The following is a 14,524-nucleotide window of genomic DNA, read 5'->3' as shown; positions in this document are numbered from 1 at the left end:
TAATGATTTTTGTTAATCACCCATGACTCAACTATTATAGTCAGTTGTAAGCACAGGGTTTTTAGAAGATGGTGATCAGAATAACAAAGGTTCTGGAACTAAAAGAAATTCATTTAACCCTCATGTTAACTCTGAAACAGAGGTAGTGTCATCCACATATTTTACTGATGATAAGAGATAACTAACTTTCTAAATCTAAGACAGTGTTGTGAAGTTTGATGATGGAATACCAATTTAGATGTATCTTGACCATAAAGGCCATTCTATTAAACTTTTTCATGCTATTAAATTATTTCTTTATCAGAAAATATTTCACAAATAAAAGTAATCCACAACATTGTGAAAACTTGGATGCAAGAGAAAAGTTAACATTTCTTTTTCAAAACAGTTTTTTTTTTTTTTATTATTTGACAGATAGATCACAAGCAGGCAGAGAGGCAGGCAGAGAGAGAGGAGGAAGCAGGCTCCCTGCTGAGCAGAGAGCCCTATGCGGGAATCGATCCCAGGACTCTGAGATCATGACCTGAGCCGAAAGCAGTGGCTTAACCCACTGAGCCACCCAGGCGCCCCTCAAAACAGTTTTAAATGTAGTCTGTAAATATATAAAGCAAAGTAGAAAACAATGTTTATTTAGAGAGCGTAGGTTTAAAAAGAAGCAGTGCTTCCTATGTATGTGAGTGTGTGTACACACACAAACACACGTTGCTATACTGTTTGGCTTAGATGTTATATATGGCATAATAAGTACAATTTCTTGGCATAATAAGTACATTTAAGTAGATTTCAGACAATCACTATCCCCACCTGAAAATAGTCAGCAGTTTTTCTGAAATACAAGTAGATTTCAAATCTACAAAAGAGAACTACACATTCTTGTTCAGATTTCATTCTTGTAATGTGAGGGAAAAGAAGAACAGGCTGTGACTAAATTTCATGCTCTCATGAGCATTAAAATAATTTACAGTTATCAGAGCATTTGTTCAGCGTCCTTATTACCTGGCAGTTGTAGTACTTATGCCAGACTTTTAATTTTGAGCCAAAATAAACTCTACATATTTAATGATTAACTTGTGGCAAAACTTACCTTAAAATGCATATTTGACAAGTCATATGTTGTATATATTTTATATGTGTATATGTTTAACTGTATTCAAAACAAAAATCTATAAATTTTATTTTAAATATTTTATTTATTTACTTATTTAATTATTTAGTGACAGAGCACAAGTGTAGGTCAGGGCAGAGGGAGAGAGGGAGAGAGAACTTCAAGCAGAATCTATGCAGAATATGGAGCTGATATGGGGCTCCAAATCTCATGAACCTGATATCATGACCTGAGCCAAAATCGAGTCAGATACTTAACCAACTGAACCACCCAGGTGCCCTCAAAATCTATAATTTTAAATTAAATTAAGACACTACATTTAAAATGTATCACATTTTAAAAAAAGGTTTTATTTATTTGACAGAGATCACTAATAGGCAGAGAGGCAGAGAGAGGGAGGAGAAGCAGGCTCCCTGCTGAGCAGAGAGCCAGATGCAGAGCTCAATCCCAGGACCCTGAGATCATCACCCCACCTTAACCCAACTAGCCACCCAGGTGTCCCAAATTCATCATATTTTAAGGTTATTTGTTGTATTTTATTTTTCTTTATAGAATCCATAATGATATTGGTCATCCAGTTTAGTCCAAATATTTGTCTAGACAGAATAGATCATTTTAAATCTTTTTCATGATCTTAATATTGCATGTCATGAAAAAGATTTAAAATGGATAATCAATCTGTTACAAAATCTAAAACTACACTGCTTCTGGAAGAAAACATAGTGGAAAATCTGTCGAATTTTGAGCTAGACAAAAAGTTTGGTTTTATATACAACACCAAAAAATAACCATTAATAGGAAAAAAAACCCTATATGATAAATGGTAAATAAATTTTTTTCTGGTAAAGATAGAGGTAAGAACTTTAAAAAAGTAGTGTAGAGGGGAACCTGGGTGGTTCAATCATTAAGCATCTGCCTTTGGCTAAGGTTCTGATCCCAGAGTCCTGGGATTGAGCCCCAAATCAGGCTCCCTGCTCAGCAGGAAGCCCGCTTCTCCCTCTCCCACTCCCCATGTTTGTGTTACTTTTCTTGCTGTGTCTCTCTGTCAAATAAATAAATAAATAATCTTTTAAAAAAAGTGATGTAGACTTGGAGGAAAAAATTATAAATCATATTCTGAAAAACATATCCAGTATATACAGAGAATTCTCAAAATGTAACACCAGATCACATTTTAAAGAATGGAAACCACAATAGCATACTATGGCACACCTGTTGGAAAATCTAAAAAACTAGTAATAACAATTACTGCTGAGGCTGCATATCTACATGAATTCTTATTCATTGCTGGTAAATTCAAATTCAAAACAGTCACTTTTGATAACTGGAAGTTTCTTACAAATCTAAAAATACCTTTATCATGCAATCCTAGGAGGTATCATAATCCTAGGTATATCTACCCAACTGATTTAAAAACATATATCCCGGGGCACCTGGGTGGCTCAGCAGGTTAAAGCCTCTGCCTTCGGCTCAGGTCACGATCCCAGGGTCCTGGGATTGAGCCCCACATCGGTCTCTCTGCTCGGCGGGGAGTCTGCTTCCCCCTCTCTCTCTCTGCCTGTCTCTTTGCCTACTTGTGATCTCTGTCTGTCAAATAAATAAATAAAATCTTTAAAAAAAAAAAAAACATATATCCCAAAATATGCACATCAATATTTAGAGCAGCTTGATTCATAATTGCCCAAACTGGAAGTAACTAAGATACCCTTGGATAAATGAAAAAAAAAAAAAAATGTATGTACAATGGACTGTTATTCAATGATAGAAAGATATGGTATATTAAGCCAAAAAATGATATAGATGAAATCTTAAATGCATATTACTAAGTGAAAGAAAGCAGTCTAATGAGGCTAAGTATCTTATAATTTTAATTATATACAGTCCAGAAAAGCAAAAACATAGAGACAATGATAACATTAGTGAGTGCCAGTAGACTGGGAGGAGGGATGACTAGGCAAAGCACAGGTTTTTTTGTTTTTTTTTTTTTTCAGGTCATGAAACTATACCATATAGTATTGTAATGATAAATACATCACACTATTCCTCATACAGTTTTGCAGCACAAAGAATGGAACCATAATGTATACAAATACAAAAAAAAAAAAGGTCACTTAGGAGGCCAGAGGATTCCAGGAAAAAATGTGCAGTGTTGAGGGAAGCTACCTATATTACAAATGTATGAAGCAACCTCTGAAGGGTCTGGAAGAAAACATTTTAACCTAAGAAAACTTGGAAATAAACAGGGTCTGTAAGACTGAAGACAAAGGGAATTGCACATAAGCACTGTACTCTGATAAATTTGTTTCTCATGAGATACAGGTTAAAATTCTGAAACTGCTATACACATATATACTGGAATTGAACAATTAAGTAAACCTAAGGGGGAATAGTGGGAGCTAGTTTTCTTACTGTTGGAGTGGTAGTTTATAGGCAAACAAGGACGGAAATCTTGAATGATCCATGAGGTAATGGATTAAAATTAAAAACATAAGAAGTGAACTTATTTAACTTTAGATACGGATGATCACGCAAAGAAGATTGGTAGATGCATATACACAGGTTAGTATACACGCATATAGTTTCTTTCTCTCTCAACTGAAAGCATCTACATAAAATGACACTATGATAGTAATAAGGATACCTAGTGATCAGCTTCTGATTTCTTATGGGAAGAGTAAAAAGAACTTCCAGTAAAAACAACCAGGACTCTTGCAAAAATCGCTTGTTCTAGTAATGGGGCATAAATATGCAAGATGAATCTGGACAATTGTACAGTTCCAGAATGTAGGAAAGTATTTTAAAAAATACACAAATGCAATGATAGAGATATATTAAAGTGACACAGAAACCAACTGAAGCAGCTGTTAATGGCCAAAGTTGGAACTATTTATTCAGCATACAAGAGTGGGAAATATTTTACAGTGGAAATATTTAACCATACAAACTCAGTCAGGAGACCAAGGTCAACTTCAACAATGGCAAGCCATATTAATAGTACGTACCCTTGATATGATGCACTAAAATGACACTTTCACCTCTGTGATCTTCCTCACAAAATTCCACAAGCTTAATTTCAGTATGAGAAAAACATCATACAATTCCCAATTTGGGGACATTCTATAACATAGCTAAGATATATTTTTCATAACTATCAAAGTCATCAGAAATTAAGAAAGTCTAAGAAATTTTGCAAACAAGAGGAGCTTAAGGATATATAGAGACTAAATATAATGCAACATCCTGAATGAGATCCTAGAACAGAGAAAGTATAATAGATAAAAACTAAGGAAATTTAAATGGGTTGTAGAATCTGGGTAATAATCACGTACCAGTATTGCATCATTAATTATAACAAAAGTAACATTAATATAAGGTATTAATAATAGGGGCAACTAGGCACAGATGTATAAAATATCCTTTACCATATTTGATGCTTCAGTAAATCCAAAACAGTTTTTTAAAAAAACATTTTATAAAATTGTCCAAAAAATTTGGGCAAATACTTCAAAAAATAACCCCCCAATACAAAGTTACCCAAGATAAATCAAAACATATTCGCATGAAAATCTTTACATAAATGTTTAGAGAAGAACTTATCGATAATTACCCCAAACTAGGGGCGCCTGGGTGGCTCACTGGGTTAAGCCGCTGCCTTCGGCTCAGGTCATGATCCCAGGTCCTGGGTTCGAGCCCCACATCGGGCTTTCTGATCAACAGGGAGCCTGCTTCCTCCTCTCTCTCTGCCTGCCTCTCTGCCTACTTGTGATTTCTCTCTGTCAAATAAATAAATAAAATCTTAAAAAAAAAAAATTACCCCAAACTGGAAATGACCCAGCTATCCATCAACTGGTGAAATGATAAAACTTGGTATATACAATGGAATACTTCTCAACAATAAAATGAAACATGCTCCTGTTTCACAAAACATATGGTACATCTAAACTACATTTTACTAAGCCAAAGTAGTCAGATCCAAAAGCTTATATATTGTATGATTTAACTTATATGTCATATGGAAAAGATAAAATTACAGAGGTGAAATATATTTCAATAATTGCTAGAGAGTAGTGTTGGTCAAAGGGATGTGCTACCTAGAGACAACATGAACATTTCAGCCTAATGGGATGGATGTTATGATTGTGGTAGTGGATATACAGCTCCATGTCTTTTTTAAAACCCACTGAAGTCTACTACAAGAGGTGAATTTTAATGTATACCAATTTAAAATATCAACTGGGATATGTGTGAGGAAAACAATAGTCATAATGCATGCCATCATAATTTAACATCATTACAAGTGAATCACTTGAATATGATGGAGGTACAGCAGATAATTAACCTCAGTAATTTTGAAAAGACTATTTTGATGTCATACTGTAAAGCTAAAGACAAAAAGAGAGTTGGCAACCAACCCTATTAGAAATATAACCCTGTTAATATATACATATATGTCTAACAGGGTTGTGGGTCAACAATCTTGAAATAATTTTATGTGGATTCTAAAACTGAGCAGGTAAATAAATACTTTGCAGGTTATGAATAATAGAATTAGTAATAAAATGTTTCTTTCCTTTTGATTAATAAGGTCCATATGCAAATTCAATATATTAAATAATTTCTCCCTAAGTCTCAAGAGTACACAAAATATTTATAGAAAGAATTTATCTCAAAATCGATTTACTTTCAGCATCAATAACTTTAAATCAGATTTAATAGTTCTGATGATAATAAAATGTGTTGAGAAGTTGGTTACATTAGTGATCAAACAAGCAGCCAAATGGGCACATATCTACATATGGATTCATTAGGTGTCCTATTCTTCTGATTTAACTTGATGTGCAATAACTTGAGAGTCAGTAGAAATACTGAATTTAATTAGAAAGGCATTTTGTGACTGATTGTTTATTCATAGACTAAAACTGTATTTTTACTCTACTATTTTCACAACATAAACAAGGTTTGAAAGTCTCAGCAAAAAAATTATTGTCTGACTCAAGAAAATTAATTATTCTCAATACAATGTTTAGTAAAGAATAGGAAATAAAAGTAAAAGCCGGCTGCCAAGCATCAATGGACACAAAAAAGAAAGGAGATTAATAATGTTCAATTTTTCATGTTAACTACTACACAAGTTAATAAATGAAATATGAATCCAGCATGTTAATATTATTATTGACTAAAATATTAATAGTACTAAAAGAAGAGCTTTTAAGAAATATAATCATGGAAAGGAAATAGTTCCTACCATTATTTTTCTTTCATTTTCATTTCAAATATAGGTCTCATTTTAACTATGGGTAGCTCCACGCAAATGTGATGTGAGGAAATATAGCTATTGCTACCACTATCATGCATAGAAGAAACCACTATGTGTTTGTACTGAAATAATAGAATTTGCTAATCTAAAAGTTATAGGACAGACATCCAGATCCACCTAAGATAGAGTAAGCACATTCCACCCAATCTTTCCCAATGACTAAAACAACAGCAAAATCCTGACAGGAATATATAAGCAACTATCTACAGATCCTGAAAAGTAAATAATTGCAGGGGAACTTTGAAGAAAAATAAAAACTCAGAGCACAACCAATACAATGGTAAATTCCCTGTTTTAGCTTTCTTTGCTTTGTTTCATTTCTCTTCTTTGCTTTTCTCATCCCATATCTCATGCCAGTCAGCCTGAATCCCAGAAGTGCATAACTACATAGCTGATACAGACAGAAGTATCTCCAAGAAAACAAAACAAAAACAAACCCTCTATCTTCTTATTATGGAAATTAGGAATGGACATTTTCTGTGCTATGACAAAAATGAGAGGAAATCACATCCCTCTCATCTCTTTTTCTCCTCAGATCTTCCTATTCCCTAAGACACAACAATAAATTAGACCAATTAATTACCCTACAATGGCCTCTAAATGTTTAAGCCAAAGGAAGAATCACATGTCTCTCACTTTAAGTCGAAAGCTAGAAATGTTTAAGCTTAGTGAGAAAGGTATATTGAAAGCTGAGACAGGCTTCTTATGCTAAACACTTAGCCAAGTAGTGAATGCAAAGGAAAAGTCCTTGAAGGAATTTTAAAATTGCTTTTCAGTGAACACATGAATGATAAGAAAATCAAACAGCTGAGACAGAGAAAGTATTTCTGGTTTCAATAGAAGATCAAGCCAGGTACAGCATTTCCTTAACCCAAAGCTTAGTCCAGAACAAAATCCAAACTTTCTTTCAATTCTAGGAAGGCTGAAAGAGATGAGGAAGTTTCAGAAGAAAAGTTTGAAGCTAGCAGAGGTTAGCTCATAAAGTTCAAAGAAAGAAGCTGTATTGTAACACAAAAGTACAAGTGCTGATGTAGAAGCTGCAGGAAGTTATCTGGAAGATCTCGGTAAGATAATGAAGGTGGCTACACTAAATGGTGGATTTTCAATGCACACAAAACAGCCTTCTATTGATAGAAGATACCTTTCATGTATCTTTAGATATATTTTCATAGCTTGAGAGGAGAAGTCAGTGCCTGGCATCAAAGTTTCAAAGGACAGACTAACTCTCTTGTTAGGGGTTACTACAGCTGGTGATTTTAAGTTGAAGCCAATGTTCATTTACCATTCCAAAAATCCCAGGGCTGTTAAGAATTATGCTAAACCTACTTTGCTTATGCTCTATAAATGAAACAACAAAGATTGGATGGCAGGGCATCTGTTTACAACATAGTTTAAGCTCACTGTTGAGACCTGCTACTCAGAAAATATTTCTTCCAAGTATCGCTACTTATTGACAATGTACCAGGTCACCCAAGAGCTCTGATGGAGATGTGCAAGGAAATGAATGTTGTTGTTGCTTATATATCTTTTTTTTAAATTTTTTTATTAACATATAATGTATTATTAGCTGCAGGGGTACAGGTTTGTGAATCACCAGATTTACACACTTCACAGTACTCACCATAGCACATACCTTCCCCAATGTCCATAACCCAACCACCCTCTTCCTCCCCCGCCCCACCAACCCTCAAGTTTGTTTTGTGAGATTGAGTCTCTTATGGTTTGTCTCCCTCCCGATCCCATCCTGTTTCATTTATTCCTTTCCTACCCCCCAAGCACCCCACATTGCCTCTCAACTTCCTCATATCAGGGAGATCATATGATGAATTTTTTTTGCTTTGTTTTTAGATTTTTTTTATTTATTTATTTGACAGACCGAGATCACAAGTAGTCAGAGAGGCAGGCAGAAAGAGAGAGGAGGAAGCAGGTTCCCTGCCGAGCAGAGAGCCCGATGTGGGGCTCGATCCTAGGACCCTGGGATCATGATGTGAGCCGAAGGCAGAGGCTTTAACCCACTGAGCCACCCAGGCGCCCCATGGATGTTGTTCTTAACACAATATCCATTCAGTAGTCCATGGATCAAGGAGTAATTTTGACTTTCAAGTTTTTTTTTATACATTTAGTAAAATTATAGCTGCCATAGATAGTGATTTCTCTGATAGATGTGGGCAAAGAAAATTTAAAAGCTTATGGAAAGGATTTACCATTCTAGATATCATAAAAGCCATTTGTGATTAATGGGAAGAAATAAAAATGTCATCAAGAGGAGTTTGGAAGACATTGATTCCAATCCCCTTGGATAACTTTGAAGGGTTCAAGACTTCCATGGAGAAAGTAGTTGCAGATGTGATAGAAATAGCAAGAGAATTAGAAGTGGAGTCTGGAAATTTTTATCATCATTAGCCATCAAGGAGATTCAAATCAAAACCACATTGAGGTACCACCTTACACCAGTTAGAATGGCCAAAATCAACAAGACAATAAACAACAGTGTTGGAGAGGATGTGGATAAAGGGAAATCCTCTTACTCTGTTGGTGGGAATGCAAGTTGGTGTAGCCACTTTGGAAAACAGTGTGGAGATCCCTCAAAAAATTAAAAATAGAGCTACCAATGGCTCTGCAATTGCACTACTGGGTATTTACTCCAAAGATACAGATGTAGTGAAAAGAAGGGTCATCTGTATGTACCCCAATGTTCATAGCAACAATTGCCACAGTTGCCAAACTGTGGAAAGAACCAAGATGCCCTTCAACAGATGAATGGATAAAGAAGATATGGTCCATATATACAATAGAGTATTATGCCTCCATCATAAAGGATGAATACCCAACTTTTGTATCAACATGGATGGGACTGGAGAAGAACATGCTGAGTGAAATAAGTCAAGCAGAGAAAGTCAATTATCATATGGTTTCACTTACTTGTGGAGCATAAGGAATAACACGACATTAGGAGGAGGAACAGAAAAGTGAATTGGGGAAAATTGGAGGGGGAGAGGAAGCGTGAGAGACTGTGGATTCTGAAAAACAAACTGAGGGTTTTGGAGGGAAGGGGGATAGGAGGTTGGGTGAGTCTGATGATGGGTATTAAGGAGGGCACATATTGCATGGAGCACTGGGTGAGGTGCATAAACAATGAATTTTGGAAGACACACACACAAAAATTTAAAAAAAGGAGTCTGAAAATGTGACTGAATTGTTGCAATCTCATAACAAAACTTAATGAGTTGCTTTTTATGAATGAGCAAAGGTAGTGGCTTCTTGAGATGGAATATACTATGGGTGAAGATGCTGTGTAGATTTTTGAAATAACAACAAACATGTAGAATATTACATAAACTTAGTTGATAAAATAGCAGCAGGGTTGGAGAGGACTGACACCAATTTTGGAAGAGGTTCTGCTGTGATAAAAATATCATAAATGTCACTGTGGATAAAAATGCTATCATCATATATCACAGAGAAGTCATTAATAAAAAGAGGAGTAAATTGATACAACAAACTTCAATTGTTCTTATTTTTTTTAATTGCTACAGCTACCCCAACCTTTACCTATAACCACCCTGATCGGTCAGCAGCCATCAACACTGATGCAAGACCCTCTACCAATAGAAAGATGATGACTCTTAAAGCTCAGGTATGTACATTATTTTTTTTCAGACATAGTGCTATTACAAACTTAATAGACAACAGTATGATGTAAATATAACTTTCATATGCAATGGGAAACCAACATTTAAAAAAAAATTTTTTTAAGATTTTATTTATTCGAGAGAGAGAGGGAGAGAGAGTAAAAGAGAACATGAGAGGATAATCTGGGGAAGGGACAGAAGGAGAAGCAGACTCCCCACTGGGCAGGGAGCCCAATGCAGAGCTGGATCCAGGACCTGAGGTAAAGAAAGACACTTAAATGACTGAGCCACCCAGGTGCCCTTGGATTTTCTTAGAGAAAGAGAGCTTGCATGAGCACAAGCTGGGTAGGGGGGGACAATGGGGAGAGAGGAAACAGGCGCCCCACCAAGCAGAAAGAATCCCACAAGGGCTCCCTCCCAGGACCCTGAGATCATGACCTGAGCTGAAGTCAGATGCCCTCCAAAATTAATTTGACTCTCCTTATTGTGATAATCACTTTACTACTCTGAGATAAATTATGAAGTCGGTGGCAGCATGATCAAGAAGCATTCATAAAGAACTCCTCAAACTCAATACACACAAAACAGATAATCATATCAAAAAATGGGCAGAAGATATGAACAGACACTTCTCCAATGAAGACATACAAATGGCTATCAGACACATGAAAAAATGTTCATCATCACTAGCCATCAGGGAGATTCAAATTAAAACCACATTGAGATATCACCTTACACCAGTTAGAATGGCCAAAATTAGCAAGACAGGAAACAACATATGTTGGAGGGGATGTGGAGAAAGGGGAACCCTCTTACACTGTTGGTGGGAATGCAAGTTGGTGCAGCCTCTTTGGAGAACAATGTGGAGATTCCTCAAGAAATTAAAAATAGAACTTCCCTATGACCCTGCAATTGCACTACTGGGTATTTACCCCAAAGATACAGATGTAATGAAAAGAAGGGCCATCTGTACCCCAATGTTTATGGCAACAATGGCCACAGTTGCCAAACTGTGGAAAGAACCAAGATGCCCTTCAACGGACAAATGGATAAGGAAGATGTGGTCCATATACACTATGGAGTATTATGCCTCCATCAGAAAGGATGAATACCCAACTTTTGTAGCAACATGGATGGGACTGGAAGAGATTATGCTAAGTGAAATAAGTCAAGCAGAGAGAGTCAGTTATCATATGGTTTCACTTATTTGTGGAGCATAACAAATAGCATGGAGGACATGGGGAGTTAAGGGAAGGGAGTTGGGGGAAATTGGAATGGGAGGTGAACAATGAGAGACTATGGACTCTGAAAAACAATCTGAAGGGTTTGAAGAGGTAGGGGGGTGGGAAGTTGGGGGAACCAGGTGGTGGGTATTAGAGAGGGCACGGATTGCATGGAGCACTGGGTGTGGTACAAAAACAATGAATACTGTTATGCTGAAAATAAATTAAAAAAATGATTAATTAAAAAAAAAGCATTCACATATCACTTTATGAGGACCAAAGCGTCAATCTACCAAGAAGACAGCATTTCTAAATGTGTATGAACCAAACAACAAAGTTGAAACATATGTAGAGCAAAGCTGAAATAACTGGGGAAAACAAAACAAAACAAAACAAAAAAACAAACAAACTGTTATAACTGAAAGTAGTATACAAATCCAAATTTTAAGTTGAATAGTTCAGCACTTCCCTGTCAACAGTTAACTAAGCATAAAATTTGAGGAGTGTATTAGCCAGATTTTCCAGAGAAACAGAAATAACAGGTTATGTGTGTATAGATAAGATTAGATATAGATATGTGTGTATGCATATGTATATATACATAGATGTGTGTGTGTGTATGTGTGTGTGTGTGTTTGTGTATATATATATATATATATGTATAGACAGAGATTTATTTATTTCAATAAATTGTCTCAGCAATTATGGATGCTTGGAAAGTTATAAAATCTGTTAGGGTAGACCAAAAGACTAGCAACTCAGGAAAGAATTATAAGTCCAGTACAAAAACAGTCTGCTAGCAGAATTCCTTCTGGCTAGGAGATCAATCTTTGTTCTATTAAGTCTTAAAACTGATTGGATAAGGAACAGCCACAAAATGGGAAGTAATCTGTTTTACTCCAAGTCCACTTATGTCAATACTTGCAAATTAAAAAATACTTTCACAGAAATATCTACAATAATGTTTGTCTATATATATAGGTGTCATGGCCTGCACAAGCTGACACAAAAAATTAACCATCGCAAAGTGTGTAGGATAACAATTTTTGTTTTTATTTATTTGATTTGGTATTTGCAAATTATTTTAAATTGCTAATTAGTTTAAATCCCTTATGTAGGGGTGTCTGGGTGTCTCAGTGGGTTAAGCCTCTGCCTTCAGCTCAGGTCATGATTCCAGGGTCCTGCTTCCCCCTCTCTCTCTGCCTTTCTCTCTGCCTACTTATGATCTCTGTCTGTCAAATAAATAAATAAAATCTTAAAAAAAAAATAAATCCCTTATGTAATAGTCTAAAACTTACATCGTTCACAGCTTGTATGTATCTTCTTTTTTTTTAATATTTTATTTATTTATTTGTCAGAGAGAGAGAGAGTGTGTGAGAGGGCGAGCACAGGAAGACAGAGTGGCAGGCAGAAGCAGAGGTAGAAGCAGGCTCCCTGCCGAGCAAGGAGCCTGATGTGGGACTTGATCCCAGGAAGCTGGGATCATGACCTGAGCTGAAGGCAGCCACTTAACCAAATGAGCCACCCAGGCGTCACTTGTATGTATCTTCTGAAGTTCATGGTATTTAGATAATGGGGTTCAAGTGGAATGTAAGACTTACCTCCCCATAGGATATAAAATTAATACACAAAAATTGAAAAACAGATAAAAATAAAACATAAAAATAAATGCATAAATAAATATAAAAATAAATAAAAGAATAAAATAAAAATTAAAATAAAATATATAATAAAATAAGTAAAAATTATAAATAATAAAACCTTAAAAAAATAGAAAAACATTTCTATATCTTGAAAACAAAATATCAGAAAGAGAAACTAAGACAAAAAAATTGCATCTACAATGGTACAAAAAAGAGTAAAATACCTAGGAATAAACTTAAGTAACCAGGTGAAAGACTGGTAGTCTGAAAACTATGACACTGGTGAAAGAAATTGAAGATGACAAAAATGGAAATACAGCCTATGCTCATGAATTGAAATGATTAATATTGTTAAAATGTCTGTACTACCCAAAACAATCTACGAATTCAGTGCAATCCCTCTCAAAATACTAACATAATTTTTCCTATGGCTAAAACAAAAAATTCTAAAATTTTTATGGAATCACATAAGACCCCCAAATAGCCAATAAGAAAGAACAAAGTTGGAGCTACCACAATCCCAGATTTCAAGATATATCACAAAGCTATAGTAATTAAAACAGTATGGTATCTTTACAAAAACTGACACATAGATCAATAGAACAGAATAGAAAGCCAAGAAATAAACTCACACATGTATAGTCAATTAATTTATGACAAAGCAGGTATGAATAATGCAGTTAAAAGTGGTTAAGGCACCTGAATAGACATTTTCCAAAGAAGACATACAAATGGCTGACAGACACATGAAAAGATGCCCAATATCTCTAAGCATCAGGGAAATGCAAATCAAAACTACAGTAAGATATCACCTTATACCTGTCAGAATGACTAGAATAAAAAAAAATTAAAAAAAGAAAAAGGAAAGAACAAGTGTTGGAGGAAAAGAAATCCTTGTGCACACTGTTGTTAGGAATGTAAATTGATGCAGCCACTCTGGAAAACATTATGCAGATTTCCTTTAAAAACAGAAACAGAAATGATATATATCCAGTAATTCCACTAATTCCACTAATGGGTATTCCCCTCCCCCAATAAAAACATTAATTCAGAAATATCTGTGTACCCCTGTTTTATTGCAGCATTATCTACAATAGCCAAGATATGGAAGCAGCCCAAGTGTCCAGATAAATGGATAAAGATGTAGTATATATCCACAATGGAATATTATTCATCTGTAGAAAAAGATAAGTTCTTGCCATTTGCAACAACATGGATCGGATTAGAGGGTTTTACTTTAAGTGAAATAAGATAGAGAAAAACAAATACCAAATGATTTCATTTATATGTGAAATCTAAAAACCAAAACAAAACAATAAGAAGCAGAATCAGACAGTAAACATAGAGAAAAAAGGGATGATTGCCAGAGAGGAGGGAATGGGAGAATGCAAAATGGGTGACGAAGAGTGAGAGATACAGGTTTCCAATTATGGAATGAATGAGTGATCAGGATAAAAGGTAGAGCATAGAAAATATAGTCAATTGGTGTTTGTTACATCATTGCATAATAAGATATGGTAGCTACACTTAACGGTGAACATAACAACAGATAGACTTGCCATCGGATCACTATGTCATACATGTGAAACATAGCACTGTTTTTC

Source organism: Lutra lutra, chromosome 1 (genome assembly GCF_902655055.1).
Source record: "Lutra lutra chromosome 1, mLutLut1.2, whole genome shotgun sequence".
NCBI classification, from domain to species: domain Eukaryota; kingdom Metazoa; phylum Chordata; class Mammalia; order Carnivora; family Mustelidae; genus Lutra; species Lutra lutra.
This window is presented reverse-complemented; position numbering follows the sequence as displayed.